Here is a 6,544-nt window from a genome sequence, read left to right as displayed (position 1 = left end):
GAGTTAGCGTGAGCTGAGTCCGAATTAAGCTCGAGCTTGTAAATCTACTGACGAGTCAAACTCAGACTTTATAAATAAAGATCGAAACTAGTTGGTTTCGATCTTGGCCCCGCTCCGCTCGTTTGCACCCTACTCGAATAATATGAAGTGAGAGAGTTGTCCTCTAGTGACTGAAACTTGCTACAATAAGTTAGCTACTTAGCTGGTTATTATTATTATAAATCTCAATCATTCCATTTGGTCATCTTCACATACCAACCATGAATGAGCTCTGGACAACCATAGCCTCTCTACTAGGCGTTCTAGCCTTTTTTCGACACCAACTTACTGCTATCATCCCACCTGAACTCCATTCATTGTTGCTTAAAGTCTTCCAACGTTTGTTTAACTCCTTCAACTCTTATTATTATTACGATATCACCGAAATCGACGGTGTCAACACTAACGAACTCTACAACGCGGTCCAGCTCTACCTATCCGCCTCCGCAGCCGCAAATGCGACCGCTTCAACCCGCCTTTCGCTAACTCGCGGTCTTAACTCGTCCGTTATCACCTTCGGGCTAACGAACAATGACCGTCTGCCAGACGTGTTCCGTAACATTTCCGTTGTTTGGGAACACGTCGTGACGCCACGGCATTCGAGTTCAAACTCGTGGCGTCCTTGGCAGGACGAGAAGCGTGGGTTCACGCTTCGGGTTAATAAAAAAGATAACCCAAATAATAATATAGTTAAAGAGTATCTTGATTTTATAACCGAAAAGGCGAATGAAATTAAGAGAGAGAATCAGGACAGGAAGTTGTACACGAACTCCCGCGGATCTTCCGATTCCCGAGGACGTCCGTGGGAGTCCGTGCCGTTTAAGCATCCGAGCACGTTTGAAACGCTCGCGATGGACCCGGTTAAAAAAACAGAGATAATGTCTGATCTCCGCGATTTTGTGGATGGTGAGGCGTTTTATAAACGCACGGGGCGTGCGTGGAAGAGAGGGTATTTGTTGTACGGTCCGCCCGGGACGGGGAAATCGAGTATGATCGCGGCTATGGCGAATTACCTCAAGTACGACATTTACGACCTCGAGTTGACCGAGGTCAAATCGAATTCGGATCTTCGGAAGTTGCTTATGAAGACGAGCTCGAAATCAATAATCGTGATTGAAGATATTGATTGTTCGGTTAATCTATCGAATCGTAAAAGAAATGGTTCGGTAAATAGTGTTTCGGGTGGTCCGGTTGATGCGGAAAATGATGACAACAATAACTCGATTACGTTATCGGGTTTATTGAACTTTACGGACGGGTTATGGTCATGTTGCGGGTCGGAGAGGATATTTGTCTTCACAACTAATCATATTGAGAAACTTGACCCGGCATTGTTACGGAGGGGGCGAATGGATATGCATATATTCATGAGCTATTGTTCGTTCCCGTCGCTTAAAATCCTGCTAAAGAATTACTTGGATTGTGACGACGGTGATATCGAGAACGATATTTTGGAGGATCTAGCGGCGGTGATCTACAAGGTGGAAATGACTCCTGCGGATGTTAGTGAGGTGTTGATAAAAAACAGAAGAGATAAGGACAAGGCGGTCAAGGTGTTGTTAGAGACGTTGAGGACTAAAGTGCGGAGGAAGAAGAGGGCGTTGGATACTTTGAAAGAAGCTAGTGGTGGGGAGGATGAAAAGAAAAATATAATTAGTTAATTAGTTAAGTAAGCAATTAAGGTTAATTGTTGAGTCACCTTCTTTTGTAGTAGTTGATTATTATTATTATTAATCAAAACAAGGGTTTAGTTGGGGGACATTGGAATTCTTGGTGGGGTCTAGTGGGAATTGGATGTTGATAATTTGGAAAGTATAAAATATATAATTGTTCCTTGTTTTGGTTTTTAGTTTATGTATGATTGTATCATACTAAATTATGTAATTGTGTTTGATATTTTAATTTCTTTGTTAGGTTACTAAGTTTAATCAATTAATCATTAGTGTATATTCTTGTTTGTTAAGACGTAACGCGTTTGCTATTTTATCTCTAGCTAATGTTACAAACGTCTGCTAGGTTTAAATAATGATTAAACATAAGAAAAAGGAAAGATATGATTGGTCCTTAGATCGAGCCTCGTCCCAAAAATCTGTCGAGAACACGCATATATAATATGGTTGAAAAGGCCAGTGTTCTAAGTGAAAAAAAGTTGGGGAGGCACGCACCGTATGCATAAAACTAGAAAAATACATATGACCACGTGACGTTAACGTTACATGATTTAACGTTTTTAGCTCTTTCACTACGGATGCCAAACACAGGATGCTTGTTGAAGTAAGTTTCAATCACTAAAAGACAACTGTGTAAACTACATCACCTTTTTGGATTTATAATAATCAGGTAACCAGCTGTGTAAATCGAATATGTATGCAGATGACCCAAACAGATTGTACTGCTGTAAATTAAAATACAAGTTATGCCCATGTATGCAAAAAGTTGTACTGTGTGGGGCAAACCCTGGACTAAAAAGGCAAAAGAGTAAAATGGTCTCATTGGTAAAGAAAAATAAAATGAAAGGTTAAAAATAGAAGAAATAAAACACAACTTAACTCTTTGTTTTTTTAATCACTATAAATACAAGTAATAATTTTAAAAAATAAAACCCAACTTCACTACAAACTTCTCTTGAAAAAACACACTCATCCAATATTTTGAATAAAATGGATACTCTAAATTTAACCGGTTTCAACCCAACGGTTCCTTTATTGATTTTTAGCAACATTTAATGAAACCCCGTTGTTCTTTTCTTTCTTTCTTTTATTTAATTTTATTTGTTTATTTTTTTTAATAACCAGATTATGCACCTCTAGATATAATAAAAAACAATACGAACTATCAACTTAAATATGTTTTTTTTAAGAATATACAAATATTCACCATTCCAGGCGAGTGTCTCAATGTTTGAGGTATAAAAATATAAAAAATATTTATTCACTATGTCAACTTAAACATGAAATGAATACTTATAAAAATATTCACTAAAAGATTATTTTCCTATGTCAAGTAAGTGTCTCAATGTTTGAAGTATTGTGGAGTTAAATCGTGAAAAAATTATTGATAAAATTAAACTCTCCAAGAGATTATGAAATACATTAACCAACAATATTTATTTAAACTTGGTGTATACGCCGGTTCAACATATTCTTCGCCACCTCAGGTTCAACTTAGAGTGATGAGGACATAGAATACAAAAGATGAAGGCTTTTGATTGAGATATAAAAGATAAAGATGTGTGTAAATAGATTGATAGATCCAACACGGTTAAGAATGATATCTATCAAATGGTATACAATACGATTTAGGGGTGGTTCTATTTTACAAGAGATTTATGTTAAATACATAAAAAAAGAAGAAGAAATTATGTGATTTTATTTTTCTTAACTTTAATTCTTTTAGTTGGTTATTATATTTTTCGGATTTAGGTGCTAAAACTTCGAATTAGATAGAGTTTAAATGAGCTTGAGAAAAACTTAATTCCTGAATGAAGTTCACTATAAATGTAGAATTGATTATCATATTGTAGCTACAAATCAAAGTTGTTTTTCTATTAACCTTGTTCTTTCTGATACTAGGAAAAAAACAAAAAAATAACAACCTCAAAACCCGATTAATTCAACCCAATTAACCAAACCTAAAGATACTAAGTGAATCAATCAATCAATCATCAATCAATCATACCCAGTTAAGTCCCACCAACAGCAAAGCTATAAGTAGGGTCTGGGGAGGGTGAGATGTAGACACACCGTACCTCAATCCAACGGGATAAAGATGTGGCTTCTAGAGAGACATTCAGCTCTGAAATACATATGTATGAGACAATATAAGGTAAATGAAATGATGATAATAATAATAATAGTAATATTAATAATAATTAATAATGATAATAATATTAATATTAATATTAATAAAACAATAATAGTGATAATAAAATAATAATAATAGTATATGGTGTGTGATCAAAATAAGGTAAATAGAAGCGTTAAGGTGTTCATTTCTCCCTAAAAATCTTTCACTTTAATCTTACTTCTCCAAGAATTCTTATCTCCAACCATGTCATTGGAGAGGTTTAGGTCTATCAAATCCCGTCTAATGAAAATCTTAAATCATTTTAACTAATTAAAAAAGGGCCTTCTCTACAATTGGGCCAATCCTTGAAGATGAGAATAATCTAATTTAAGCCATAAATATCGAGTGCATTTAATCACTTCTTTGTGTCTTCACACTACTCACACTCTTGCCTCTCGAAATTCAACCACACCGTCTCCGGTAATAATGAATAATGAGAGCTCGAGGTCGGCTTGTTTATTACTAAATTAATTAATTTATGTAAGATTTAATCGATATTTATATATTTTGAGAAAAAATTTTAACGAGCCTAAGCTCAGTTCGACCTTCGAGCTCGTGTGCAGTGCTTAAATGAGTCAAATTTTAGCTCTGGCTCAGTTGACTCGGGAGCTACCGATCACATTACCCACAAAGACTATGTCCTTGATAACAAAGTTAAAAGCCAATACAATCTCCTTGTTATTATACCTAATGGAGAAAATGTGTCGGTTAAGGGAAGAAGGGATCATATTTTACCTAACATAACAAGAATTAATAGTGTCTTTTATGTCCCCGATTTTAAATTTAATCACTTATCTGTTAGCCGTTGGTCTCAAGATCACCAATGTGTTCTAACATTTTTCCCATACTTTTTTTTTTGTCTTGCAAGACTTACGTTCAAGGACTTTGGTTGGATCGGGTAGGTGCAAGGGTGGCTTATATCGGGTGTGAATGGTGGAGAGTAGAAGACAAGCAATGACAGTTACCATGGATTTGTGGCATGAACGCTTAGGCCATGCTTCAGATTCCAAACTATGTCATGTTGATTTTCTTAAAATTTTATCTACTAAAGACAATGACGTTTTTTTTTTTTTGTGATTCTTGCCTTAAGGCCAAACATACACGATCACATTTTCCAATTAGTTTAATAAAAACAAATGGTTGTGGCAAGTGTTAATTTCTAGGTTTTATTGATAAGATCATTGATTTTGCAAGCTTTCATAGAACTTTTAACTTAATTTTAGTAATCATACGTCTTCATCTCAAAAATCTTTTGAAATTAATTGCCAAATTTATTTTAATTACTTAAGAGAATGAAATCATTTTTTTTTTTTTGTGGAAATTGTCAAAGGTGTTTTTGTGGGCTGTTGTAACTTTCTATGCCGAAAAGAATCCATATATTTTGGGATGATATTTACAACCAATTTACAAAGATATAGTCGGCTTATTATTATTGTTATATAAATCATCCCAATCTCTGGTTTTGATCATCTATTATTCTATGCAACAAACAACATGATGGAGCTCTGGACAAACATGGCATCCTTAATCGGTGTTGTGGTCTTGTTCCAACGCCAACTTAGTGGTCTCATCCCACATGAACTCCGTTTATTGTTGCTTAAACTCTTCCAACTCCTTCAACTCTTATTATTACTTCGACATCACCGAAATCGACGGTGTCAACACTAACGAACTCTACAACGCGGTCCAGCTCTACTTATTTGCCTCCGCGGCCGCAAATGCGACCGCTTCCACCCGCCTTTCGCTCTCTCGCGGTCTTAACTCGTCCGTTATCACATTCGGGCTAACGAACAATGCTCGGTTGTCAGACGTGTTCCATGACGTTAAAGTCGTTTGGGAACACGTCGTGACACCGAGACAGTCTACTAGTTCTTCGAGTTCGGGACGAGATAAGCGTAGGTTTACGCTTCGGGTTAACAAAAAGGATAAACCGCGTATCCTTAATGATTACCTTGAGTTCATAACCGAAAAGGCGAATGAGATCAAGAGGAAGAATCGATTACGTTAGCGGGTTTATTGAACTTTACAGACGGGTTATGGTCATCTTGTAGGCCGGAGCGGATATTCGTTTTCACAACGAATCATATTGAGAAACTTGACCCTGCATTGTTACGGAGTGGGCGGATGGATATGCATGTGCTCATGGGCTATTGTTCGTTCCCGGCGCTTAAGATTCTGCTTAAAAATTACTTGGATTGTGATGATGGGGATATTGAGAGTGACGTTTTGGAGGATCTTGCGGCGCTGATTGATGAGGCGGAGATGACTCCTGCGGATATTAGTGAGGTGTTGATTAAAAACAAGCGAGATAAGGACAAGGCAGTCAAGGCGTTGTTAGAGGCGTTGAAAAGTAAGGTGGAGAAGAAACGGACAAGGGAAAAGAAGAAGGAACAAAAGAAGGGTGAGTTGGATAATCCGAAAAAAGTTGGTGGCTCAGCGACGGGTGATGGCGATGGCGTGGAGGTCGAATTGAAGAAAGATGAGGCAAATGAAAAGAATAATGAGATTTCGTTAATTAATTAAAAATCTATTAAAATTAATTTTTGGGTTAATCAACAGAGTTATGATGCTAAATTACACTTATGTTTGGAATTTTCATTTGCTTCTTATTTAACGGCTGGTCTCTTATTTTTTATGGTTACAAGTTTAATAATTATTG

At 36.5% G+C, this 6,544-nt stretch overlaps 2 pseudogenes; both read left to right on the top strand.

The window, feature by feature from the left end:
* Positions 1–212: 212 nt before the first annotated feature.
* LOC143566009 (AAA-ATPase At5g57480 pseudogene) lies at positions 213–1,700 on the top strand (annotated as a pseudogene).
* A 3,540-nt stretch (positions 1,701–5,240) lies between these two features.
* LOC143566003 (AAA-ATPase At5g57480 pseudogene) lies at positions 5,241–6,408 on the top strand (annotated as a pseudogene).
* Positions 6,409–6,544: the final 136 nt, after the last annotated feature.

This window comes from Bidens hawaiensis, unplaced genomic scaffold (assembly GCF_021521415.1).
Source record: "Bidens hawaiensis isolate Kalapana, Puna unplaced genomic scaffold, B.hawaiensis_p1.1 tig00001236_1, whole genome shotgun sequence".
Classification (NCBI taxonomy): Eukaryota; Viridiplantae; Streptophyta; class Magnoliopsida; order Asterales; family Asteraceae; genus Bidens; species Bidens hawaiensis.
The sequence above is the reverse complement of the archived record's forward strand: the minus strand, read 5'-3'. Positions and strand labels throughout refer to the sequence as shown.